The following is a 13,555-nucleotide window of genomic DNA, read 5'->3' as shown; positions in this document are numbered from 1 at the left end:
TCATATTGATGGTAAGAGAATTTTATGTCAATGTTTTTTAACATACTAATGGTGTAGCTTTTGTGCAAGGTAAACAAGTATCTTTTCATAGCCAAGCCATCAATGATTTCTATGAGACTCTTAACATTGAGGATGATGGTTATGGGCAATATCTAAGAGAGCATTGATAACTCTATGATATAGAGTTATTTGGTCATAATTTTAGCTATCAACTTACTAGGTTTTGGAGTTTTGGCATAGATTTTTGGTGTTTTTAGTTATTTATTTAATTTTTGTTAATTATGTTGGGTCAATTGAATTTAGATTGTTTTATGCTAAGTTAGATGATAAATTACTTAAGGAAAGCTACTATTGATTATATTGTGCTTTTGTTGGTGTGCTTTAAAGGACTTTTAATGGAAGTAGGAGATTTCATTCTAGGTGCAGACTTTCACTGCACATATTATGGTTTTTCAAGCATATCTCCTAGTACGGAAGTCCAAATGATAGGATTCTTAGACCATTGGAAATACAAGAGGCAGAGCTACAAATTTCATGTTTACCACTCCACTCAATTCATCCTAGAAGTGGGTTCAAAATCATGTCAAAATCCAAATAGTGTAGTAGAACATGGAAATCAAAAGAAGCCTTCGAGATCATAGCGCCCAACACTCAAGGCCATGGCCACTTGATTAAAAATCATGCTTTGGAACTAAGAAACTTGAGGCCATAGCCTCCAAAGCCCATGGCTGTAGCCCCCAATGAGAATAGCTAAACAAATCAAAATTTATGCCCAAAAAGTGAGAAAACTCCTTATGCTTTTAGATTTCTATGTTGCTACAACCTTGAGCCCTATTTAAGCACCTTTACAGAGAACTTTTAAAGCATCAATTGGGCAACAATTAAACATCAATTAAGCATGAATTTTCTAAAGAAAAAAAAGGCACTGAAGCTAGGAAGAAAATGGGGAATCAAAGGAAGAACTGCGAATTGTTAATCGTCAAATCAATAGATTTCTTTTTCATTTTCTTTTTACTTTCTTGTTTAGATTTGATGTTTACTCTTTTTTTTATGATGTTTTAAGACATTACGATTAACTAAGTTCTCAATCTAGAATCGCAATTGAACCCAATACATAGTCTAAGTTTTTAATCGTCTTTGTTGCTTATGATTGATAATGTTTGAGTTATTTATTTTAATGATGTTTTAAGACATTATGGTTAACTAAGCTCTTAATCTAGAATCACAATTGAACCCAATGCATAGTCTAAGTTTTTAATATTCTTTCTTGCTTATGATTGATAATGTTTGAGTTATTTATTTCAATTCTATTCTTAATGTGTCAATGGATTGGCCACCAATTAGATTGATTTGGAAATCTAAATGAAACTAGAAAAGGGAGTTTACTGTAGGCTTGGATAAATAGCATTAGATCAATATCAATTGCATGAGATGATTGATTTGATTTGCATGTAGAGTAAGAATACACTTACAAGCCATATGAAACCAAAATTAGAGTTAGTACTTAAAGAGTCTTTGTTAATTTCAATTTGCATAGGAATATAGTAAATTGGTTTAGCTAGATATTTTTATAAGAACATCAAAAGAGACTTATAAAAGATTAAGAACTTTAGGTTAACAACTCAAACTTATCTAGTAAGAAAAGGGAGAGTAAAAGAAATTCAAATGAAACATAGAGGGGATATTGTGGTTTTAGAACTTTTGATTATTTGATTCTAGTTAAATTGTTACTCTTGTTTTCAGTTTAGTTTTGATTTTAGTTTGTTTAATTTTTAGTAGTTTAAATTCAGTTATTTGGATAAGATTGAGGTGTTTTAATTTTAATAATTAGTAAGGAGATTTAATTCAATTCTCTGTGGGATTGACACTCTACTTCATCACTACATTACTTGTTTGTGATACGTGCACTTGCCTGAAAAATCAAAAACAAATGTCAAGATTAGGATGAGATAATCTCAATTCTTTGTGAGAAGGGTGCACAATGGAAGATGTCGAAGGCTTAAAAGTTAGTGTGATAAAGAGGGACGTAAAGATGTGGTCTCACTTTGTAGTGATAAAGATGATTCCATCTACTCACATAAGTGATGCTACATAGGTGGTGGTGGCAGTTTTTCCTTTAGACCATGACCTAGAGCTACTCAACCTCGAGCCCAAAATTTGACATTGCCTCAAAGAATGGAATGCCTTAAGCTCTACTACACATAGCAAATGTCATATTAAATATATTAAATGGAGTGCAATCAAGCTATGGAGCAAATGTCGAAGCTTGTGCCAACTACATGGGGGTGGATATAAACAACTTTCCTACTCTACCGAATCCTCTAAGAGTAGGTGACAATGGGGAAAATGAAGAAGAAGAGTTGAGTCTCTCCACATTCCTACAAAGACTAGAGGAGTATTCTTTTACATTTCTCTTTTTCTATTTTTGACAATATTGAATTTAAGTTTGGGGGGAAAGTTTGAATTTTTTTTTATGAGCTATGGTTTTATTTCTTTTGAGTTATGTTGTTATTCATTTATTTGCATTTTGTTTTATGTTTTAAGTTTATTTCGTTGTTTATCATTTACTTTTCTTTATGTTTCGTTTTGTTTTAAGAATTTTAAGTTAGAGTTGGTTGTGGCAATTTTTTGTTGATTCCCTTATCCAATAATAAGAACTTAGTTATCTTGTTATCTTTAGCTTTTGGTAAATATGGATATTGTTTGAGTTTGTGGTGAATTCTTATGTTAAGTATCATTGTTAGAATGAGATTTTCATTAAATTCATCACATTGTCTTTTGCTTAGAATTGTTGTGCATATTTATACACGATTTATGTTAAGTAGACGAATTGTGGATGGTTAAGTAAACATGTATAATTGATGATTTAAGGATGATTTGATTAAGGTGTGACCAGAATTAATAACTTATTTGAATTCTCTTCGTAAGATGAAGGATGATATTGTTTTGATTCAACAAGAGTAGTGCACATAACTATATACTATGACATTGTCGAGTTTTCTATAAGATTGGAAGTCGATATGATGCATAAACCAAGATTCTATGTTCAGAATGCTCGACAAAAGTGACATGGCAGAACTTTAGAACTTTGATTATTCACCCTACGCCGATTTGAATTCGAGGACGGATTCATTTTAAGTGGGAGAAATTGTAATACCCCGTATTTTGATACGGTGGCTAATAAAGTTTACAGATGCCAATTGAGGTTAATTACCGAGTTAAAAAGGGTAATTCATAAGTGAACCTGTGAAATCTCGATCTCCATAGACACATAACTAGAAGTAGATGAGATAATGCGAACTAGGGGTAATTTTGTAATTTCTCTTGGTGAGCTCTTACGAGTGGGTTTTCTTGATGCTATTAAGGTCTAAATAGGCCTAAGGAAGGAATAAATGATGTTTATGATGGTAAATAAATGAAGAAGATAAAAATAATGATAATTTCCATGATAAGGGCAAAATGGTCATTTTGCATCTCGGGTCTAAATTTTTAAGTTTCGTGAACCCGAGTATCTTTAGACTATTATGGAATTTGTTTCGGTGTCAAAAGAGCAAAAAGGTTGCACAAAGGATGGGAGGAAGACCAAACCACCATGTTAAGGGCATTTTGGTAATTTTCATGAAAATTTGGATTAACTTAAAGCATAAATATCTGAGCTCCAGTAGCTTCCAACAGTTTCCAGCAGCTTCTCTTTCTTCTTCTTCCTCCCCTTTCACGTTCCTTTTATCCTCCATGGAAGCTTGGTTTGCAACTTCCATAGCTTTCTCTCTCCAACTCTAATTTTCATGCTTTTGTGCACTTTTTCATAAAACCTTTGTGCTCTTTCACTCTCTCACCTTAAAACCCTTAAAAAGTCTTACTACCATCTTTCTCTCACTAGCTGGACATGTAGAGAGAGAGAGAGAGAGAGAGAGAGAGAGAGAGAGAGATTTCCCTTGTTAGCTTGAAGAATTTTGAAAGAGAATTCAATTACAAAAACCATCAAGGTGAGTATAAGTTAAGGTTAAATTTCTTTAGTTGTTGATAATGGCTAACAATGGGGTTTGTGAGTGGTTTATCATTGAGGTTGTTTATTCACTCTTAGGGTGACTAGAGTAGTGTGAATAACTAGCCACTTAATGGCAATTGGAAATTAGTTAGGAATAATTAGTAGAACTTGATAATGAAAGAGCTTTTGGAATTATATTAACGCCAATTTGGGTTGGTTGTGATGTTGTGTGTGTGTGTGTGTGTAGGTTCCAACAATGCCTCACATGTCCATTTGGAGCATTAGTTGAGGTTAGAGTCAAGCAAAAGAATCAACAAGACTGGTGAGTGAACTTGCATTTCAAAACTGTTTTGAGAATGTGAAACTATTTGTACAAAATATTGATTGATTTTATCCAACTTTTCTTAAAAACGTGTGCCTTGAGAACAAGCCCTTGATAAATTTCCTTTATGTTGTGACATGTGGTTGTTATGGATTCATGCACTACTGCATTATGTTGATATAAATACATATATGTTGTGCATTGATAGTTGATATTCTGTGATAATTATAATCGTGCATGTGCACGATGTGGGGGATGCACATGCCGGTGATGACTGTGGTGAGGGAGATGGATGATGATAGTGCCCGTGTGCACGATGTGGGGGGATGTACACAATGGCACTGACTGTGCATGATGTGGGGGGATGCACACGATGACACCGGCTATGTGCACGATGTGGGGGGATACACATGATGACTCCGGCTATGTGCACGATATGGGGGGATGCACATGAGCTGGGTGAGATGATGGTGGTATTGGTGTTTATTTATGTATATAAATATATATATGTTTGTGAAATAAAAGTTCATGAATATGGTATATGGTTGTAATGCATGTGAAATTTGGCATGATAAATCTTGAGAATTTCCCATTTTCTTGCAAATTGATTTTTATTGCAACACCAAATGGATTTTTAGTGCAAAGGAGGTCCTTTTTACACTTAGGTGCTCTGCTTCTCGCTGCAGCTAGAATGCTTCTGTTTTGGCAGCCAACAACTCACTGCAACGAGAATAAATCTCGTTGCAGCGAGAAACTCTCAAGTTGTGGTGTAATACTTTCACTTCGATGAAGATTTGACTACCTTCGCTTCCGAACTAGGAAAAGTGGTAAACATCAAAGTTGTATCCCTGTATCTTATCTTTCTAATGGTCCAAAATCCAGATCAATTAGACTTCTGTAGTGAGAGATATGCAAGAAAAACTGAAACACATGCAAACTGACACTGTTTCTTACTACAACGAGAAACTTGCTGCCATGCTTTCTACCTTGCTTGATTTTGACATATTTTTCACCCATTTAACTTCATGGATTGATCATGGGTTTTTTTACAACACTATGAGGTTATTGATCAAAGTTTGAAATATGGGGTTTTTAGTAAGAAATTAAATCAATTGCATTGTTTTTGAGACAAGTGCATCATGATTTCTAAATTCCTTCTATCGATTGCTTGTTCCCTTCTTATGTTCATTCACTGAGTTTTGTACTTACATTTTTAAACTTTATGTTTTTAGATTTGGAGGCAGTTTGGAGGTAGTTGGGACCTAGATTGAGTTGTCCACATATGCTCACCTTCTTGGTAAGTACTATGGCATCTCAGTAGCTGTACCTTCACCCAGGGTCACTCCGCTAAAGGTCAAGGGTATGTTACTTGTGAATGCGTATATGTAATGTAATACGCTAGGATCCATATTATAAGTCAATTATGTATATTTGATTATCGATGCCACTATGAGTTGGCAAACAGGTGATATTTTTTTGACATAATAAAATTGTGAGTTTTGGGTCACTATAGAATATTACTAAAATATTTTTATTTCGGAATTTCAATATGTGGTTTTAGAAATGATGGTTAGGAATGATGATCGGGTTTGCATAAAAAAGGCTTGCTTGGGCTTAGTGGGCTATGCCCAATGGGCCCATGCACCGGTCATGGCCCGGTATTTAGGTTGTGACAAAGTTGGTATCAGAGCTCTAGGTTTAGTCGAGTCCTAGGAATTCTCGTGTCTGTCAACGGAGTTGTCGAAGTTAATGTAGAGTCTTGTTTATGGTTTGTGACTGCAGCACAATTCATAGACAGGAGGTTATATGAACTCCTATTCCTAGTAACCTACCCTCTTGTTAACATTATGCAAAGGTCATAAGTGGTGCCGTTGTCCTGGTTTGAGATGCCACCCGAGACACGAGCTGTTGTTGGAAAGATTTTAAACAAATGCTCCTAATGAAAGGTTAATGTAATAACAAATCTCTTCGATTAAAGATGGAGGAAATTGGAGCTGGACTAATAGGTCCGTAATGACTTATTCATTCAATGGAGTTATAACTTGAGCCTATAATTGTCAATGAGAAGAAATTGGATGATATTGGATCATTATTGCGGTCAATATAAAGAAACATATACAGTAATGGTACAAGGGGCGCACTTTGATTAGAATGAATAGTGATGATTGTGATTCATTTGGAGTTTATAAATTTAAGCATTTAGGTAAGAGTAAGCCAATACTTATGTGCACGGAGGTTAGTGCAGTTGGTTAATCCAGTTGGTTATGCCATATATAAATCGTGTTGGGCTTCCAAAATATTTATATGAGAATATGTGTTGAATATGTGTACAGTAGGTTAAAGGGAGTTGGTTTTGATTCTAATTAAGTGACTGTGAGATCCCAAGGGTTAATTTGAACTATTATGGTTTAAAATTAAAGGTATATGAATTAGCTCAAGGGTAAAAATCAGTGATTATTATAATTGATGGTAGTCATGAAGAAAAAGGCTAGTAAACAAACCTGCTCTAAGGATGAGCTTGAATTTTGCTATGCTTAGTGTGGAGCCAAAGGATTAAAGGACTAGATGTGGATTTAGCTGTTTGAAATTAAATGACATGGAAATGACAAATTTAGTTGAAGTGCCATATGGAGTTCTATATGAAGATCGATATACGAATTGCTTTAAAGGTCAATTTAAAAATATGTTTGGTTCAATTTGCAACCTATGATGTAAATGATTAGTCTTGAATGTGACTTCTCCAAAGGTAAGGGACTTAAAACATGTGGATTTTCGGATATGCTCTAAGAGGAAGCTTCTGCATCTTAAGCTTAAGAAATTTTGATTTTATGACTGCAAAAGCAAGATACAAAAATTTAGTGAATTGTCTATCTTATGAATGTAATTGGTTAAGAATTGATGAGTAAAGTCAAGATCTTAACACTAAGTGGTGTGCAATTTGATATATGTGTATCTAAGAGTAAATTTGGAGATCATTGCTAAATCAATTTGCACTGAATGTTGTGGTAAAAGTATATGAATGCTAGTAGTGAAGTATGCCCAAAGTGAGATATGTTGAGACTAATGTTTCGATCGTAAACTTGTGATAGAAAGCTAGTTTTGCAAATTATGGTTTTTTATGACCATAAAATATATGGAGGTTACCAATATGTAAGCATACACTCGAAGTTATATATCTTGTGATTTGCATTCATCGTGTGGAAGGAGATATTCCATAAAAGGATTTGGCCTAATTGGTGATTACATGACTATAGGCTTGGTATGGGATTGAGAATGCCCTAACATATATAAGACGAATGATGCGAAAGGCTGAAAGTCATTAAGACGAATGATGAGTGAAACATAGATTTTGTTATGACGAGCATAAAAAGCTCAAGGATAATCAATGCAATTATATTAAGTTAGTTTGGTTCGGTCCGAAATAAGAGTAAGGACATCTTGAAAGATCTTAAAATAATGTTCAATGGGATTAATGAGCTAAATGTTATCGAATATATATTAAATTATTAAAGTTATGCGTGGCTTTGAAGATAAGCCTTTGATTGTCTGAGTCCTCAACAGAATTCTATTAAAGGATGTGTTTAAGCATTTTGGAATTGTATTGGAAAACATAAGAATAATATACTAGTTTGACTTGCTATAAGAGGTTGAATTTGGATGGCCATGAGTGGCTTGTGAACAATCAAGCAATGTAAAGTATGTGCTCATAAAGGGAGCTATGATTGGTAGATAAAGGTGGAGCTTTAGAATTTCATTGTCATAGTTATTAGATTATATTTTGTATTATATGATATAGTGTAAAACTTTAATGATGGGATAGTGTTCAATGCTTTAGGCCTTGAACTGTAAGTTATGGACATGTATCTACCTTGTGAATACCTTGATGAGATAAATTCGAAAGATTTTTCACAGTGAGAAACATTAAAGCTCAAAGAGCAAATGGCTATATAGTCAAGTTGGGCTCGTGACTGATATGTCACATAAGTATGAAGATATGATACAAGCATAAGTATACTTGGAAATGCTTGTTTGAGGCAATGATTATCCTACTATTTTGTGGACCTAATGAGGTTCTGGTCTTGACATAATTGTAGACGCAAGGCATAAATTGTGAAATATGCTTCCCCCCACAAGTTCTAATTTATTTTGAGCAATTATCAAGGTAAAGTGCTTGGTAAGGGTAGGCAAAGGTTGAATTCTGTTTCAAATGTTTGGAGAACAAGGGTGACATAGGTTGATTAAATGATACTACTACTGGTGAGGGAATAGAAATACGCTACAAGAATGGTAGAGATCTACTTAGAAAAAAGATGATGATTTGAGAATTCAAGTACTCGTATACGAGTAAAGATTTGGTAATGAGACATGACCTAAAGTTGGAATACTACAATATGAATTTTGACTAAGAAAATCGACTTATAAAACACATGGTGTTTGGAGATGGTGCCAATTAGTGGTTGACTCTTGTATGAGAATGGAATATTGAAATCAGCTTTGTGTATTCACTATAAATGATGAGCATGATCTAACCAACCAAGAGAAGAAATGATTCTAAACTTGATTATTGGTTATTTTGGTTTAACAGATGGCTTATTGAGCTTGAAATGCCTAAGGCTATTCGAAGTTAAAATTTTTGGAAATATATATGTATGGATATATATGTTGCATATTGGTATAAAAGCTCATGCGGAGTTAGTTATAATTTAATTCGATGATGATATTCTATCAATGGTTATAGTGCTAGACAATGATTAAGATAATTTATCGCTGATTTTGACAGTGAACAAGTGGATTATAATGTTTTTAGCTTAAAAATAAGTGTTTATACTTTTGGTATGAGTTCAACAAATTCTATTATATCGTGATAAAACTTGGTGTTTTGATATAGCCTGAGAGGCTTGACATATGAACTAGCTTAACTGTGAGCTAGAAATTGTTAGGTTATTATGAAGTACACAAATAGAGATATAAAGATGTGGATTTAATATGCTAAGGGGCAATGGAAAATGATGTATTAGTTTTGGTATAGCTTCAATATATATAGTTTTGATATATAAAGATCTGGGGAAAGGTTTATAGCTTATATGTAAAGGTATGCATTTGAATTCGTATAATTAAAAGTGTAAAATCTACCTTGATTGGTATAAAGCTCATGATTCAAAATGAATGACTATGGATTTAATTTTCTAAGGTAAAAAGGACTAAAAGAAGTTAATATCAGAAAGGTCTTAATAGATGATTCTTAAATTTTAAAGTGCACTTAAGGAGAGATAAATGTTTAATTTGATCTTCAGATTGATAAACTAATGAGTCCATGAGATCTGATGTTTGGAGTAAATTTGAGAAATATCAAGTTAGATATGTTGTAGGTGATTGATGGTGAGCAAATTAGCTATGACATTGGAAATATAGAAATGATTAGTAATCAAAATGAAACTTGGAAAGGAACCTCAAAGGAAAATTTTGAGCAACTTTAACTTTGAGAAGTTGAGTTATTGATTGAAGGGATTAGTTAAGATCATAGGAGGTATGTGAATGCCATGATTTATTGAAATGCCCTGTGATATAAGTTAAGATCTATCTAGTAAGCTGTCATAGCCCAATTTCTAGGCCATGACTGATGCAAGGGCCTAATGGGCTCAGCCCACTAAGCCCAAGTAAGCCTACTTAATTGATCTTATACATTAATCCCTATTCCTTTAGAATCCAAAGCTCGAAATGTTCAAATACCATTTCCTTGAAAACGATTCATAAAACCCAATCATACATTCATAATGGCATCATCCACCAATATATTCATAAATAGATTAATAAATGATTTTTAATGTTTCACATTAAATATTCACATACACATAATTAGACCTTGACAGTTAGCGGAGTGACTCTGGGCACGATTGATAACACTTAGTGTCACGTTAAACCTACAGAGCAATGTATAGGGAGGAGCACATCGTCCTAGGATCCAATCACCTTTAACTCAGGAAACCTAAAACATGAATTTTAAAAACGTGAGTACAAACGCAATGAGTGAAAATAGTAAGGGAACAAGCAACGTTAAGGAAGGTTTAGAAAGCATGATGCACTTAAGTTTAAAACAATGCAATTTAATTTATCGCTATTTAAAAACCCCTCATTCAAACCCTTGGTTGTTTAGTTACTTGATGACAAAAGACTCATGAACAACAAGGAAGTTGAGAAGTGAAAACTTTAGTAGATTTCAAGCAAGTCAAGCATAATAGATTGACTCTCACTACAGTGAAAAAGCATTCTCGCTGCAATGAAATTCTGGCCAGATAAAAATTCAAGGGGCTTTCACTACCACCGAAAAAATCCACTCATGCCACATTGCACATGAAATTGAACACATTGACAATACTCAAGTTTTCAACAGTCAATGCAATCACATTTTAAATCCAAACATCTCTATATAGTAAATATGTATATATATAAGCACTTACACCACCGTCATCTCACTCGGCTGATGTGCATCATTACCAGCATGTGCACTGCCCGCTCTGCACATGCACGGTTATAAATATCATGACAGCATCATTATCGGCATGTGCATTGCCCACTTCGCACATGCACGGTTGAGCTCCACTCATAGGGGATGACCCTCACTACAAGCAGCCCTTTCCTCCTTCAGCAGCGGTTCCACTCGTAGGGGACAACCCTCGCTACAAGCAGCCCTTTTCTTCTTCAGCGATGGCAACAAACGGTACCTATCAGAGCACTCATAAGGGACAACCCTCTCTATAAGCCCCTGGGCAGAGAGTCACGCTTCACCACTGTTCACATGCAAGAGTTCCCAGAGATCGGGTTAAACCCTTTGCTCTGATACCAACATTGTCACTCAACCGGCATGTGTACTACCCACTTCGCACATGCACGGTTACATCAATTGTACAAAATTACTTAACAATATATATATCATATATCTTTATATACATATCAGCGTCATATAAAAGTACATAGATTCATCACAATCATATTCCACATCACAAAAACATTTCATTAAAGACTTATTCCCATGCACTTTGAAGAAAAGATAATTTAAACAGTTCAAGTGGTTCGCTTAAGCGTATGTACATCTACCCAAAACATTTTAGTGCAGGTTCACTCACTGATATTTGTTGAATCTTTACTCGACTCCAACCTCCACTAATGGTCCAAATGGAACTGTGGGGCCTCGTTGGGACCTATCATCACAACAACATCACAACCAATCCGATTTGCATAATTATAGTTCTAAAAGCTATCCACTAAATCATGTTCTGCTAGTTATTTTTAACTAGCTTCCATCTACCATTAAGTGACTATATATATTCACTATTCTAGTCACAGTACAATGAATAACCCACCTCAACTACAAAACACTCATTGATCTAGTCACTAGCCATTCTCAACAACTAAAAAGAAATCAACTCTATTTCACTACTCACCTTAGTAGCTTTACTATTGAATTTCTTTTCCAAAAGCTTTCAAACTATCATGAAAATCTCACTTTCTCTCTCTAGAATGTCCAACTAGTGAGAGAGTGTAATAAGGAAAGGTTTTTGAGGGTTTTATGGTGAAAAAATAGAAGAGCACAAAGAACTCTGTGAAAGGGTACACAAAACATGAAAAATCAAGGTTAATTCAAGGAAATATATGAAAATTCAAGGCAAGCTTCCATGGGGGGGTGAGAGAACATGGGAGAGGAAGGAGAATAAGAAGAAGTGCTAGAAATTTGAAGAACATCCTAGAAACTTAGATTTTTATGGCTTAAGTTTATCCATTCCTAGCAAAATTACCAAAATGCCCTTAACTATGTCATTTTGTTTTTCCATTGTCTTTATACAATATTTTTACTTCTTTGACACTGAGACAAGGTCCATAAGGGTCTAGAAATGCTCAAGTTCATGAAAACTTAAAAATTTTAACTTGAGATGCAAAATGACTGTTTTACCCTTTTTGTTTCCTTCCATTTTAATTTAGTCCTCCCAACATTCATTTAACTCTAATTTCCTTCTATTACCTTCTTTTACACATGTACAAACAAAGTATGAAGTTTGTACTCCAACGCAGTGTCTCCATAATATTTAAAATATTTATTTACTTCGCTATCTTTACTTAATAAAGACACGCGACCCCATTAACGTCATTTTTCTCCAAAATTCCTTCATTCTTCTTCTCCCCCACTTATATTGACCATATACTCATTCTTCATGAAAAATTTTGACATTGAATAAAATATTAAGATTTTAATATTATTTTATTCCAAAAATTTCCTAGTCTCCTCTTGTCCCCTTGGAACCCAAAATACCTTATTAGGTCTCAATTGACTTCCGAATCACTTTTTATCTCACAAATTCTTTTTCGATAAAAATATCATTATTTTATCCCAAACTATTCCTTTTATCTTTCATCATTTCTAAACATCATAATTAACCTCAATTGGCATCTAGTAAGTTTTTAATAGTCAACATATCAAAGTACGGGGTATTATAGTCTCCCCCACTTAAATAGAATTCGTCCTCGAATTCTCTTTAACATCGGGTCGTTAACCTCACTCAATGATCATATTCCATTTCCTTCTTCGTAAGAAATTTTGATTTACGTGCCTCATTATCTTCAATTTGACTCTTAACACTTTACGAGGTTAGGGTACGTAACTTATATCTATTATCACCCTTGAGTCAAAACCATGGTACCCTTCTCAATTATTCTTTCTTATCACTAAGATTCCAAGTATGCCTTTAATTTCGTCACTAACCTCAAACATATCTTTATTTCGATTCTTGTCAAACCTCCAATCATTGATTCACCTCGTTTACCTTCAGTTCGACTAGAATGCCTCACTTATGTCTGTTATCATCCTTTGGAATCAAATCGATGGTAGCCTTCGTGATCATTAAATTTAAACCATAACTCTATTTCAATCATACCGATTTCAATCACATATTACACTTACTTATGCATGCCTAATCACCATCTTATTATTTCGCTCCTTGCCAAACTTCTTGACATTCATTCATTCATCTTATCCCCGTACACTATTATCTAACCTGCAGCATTATAAACATGCCATATTCATTTCTATACATAGTCTCAACGTCGAAAAAGGTTAATGCCTCTAATTATTCCCACATACTTCAGGTTTATCTTGCATTTATGCCACATACTTCAATTATTCCCACGTTATGGATTACATTTCTTTAATCTCATTTTTCTGACTATTTTTCCCAAACTTTCTTATATCATCA

Source organism: Theobroma cacao, chromosome 3 (genome assembly GCF_000208745.1).
Source record: "Theobroma cacao cultivar B97-61/B2 chromosome 3, Criollo_cocoa_genome_V2, whole genome shotgun sequence".
NCBI lineage: Eukaryota > Viridiplantae > Streptophyta > Magnoliopsida > Malvales > Malvaceae > Theobroma > Theobroma cacao.
This window is presented reverse-complemented; position numbering follows the sequence as displayed.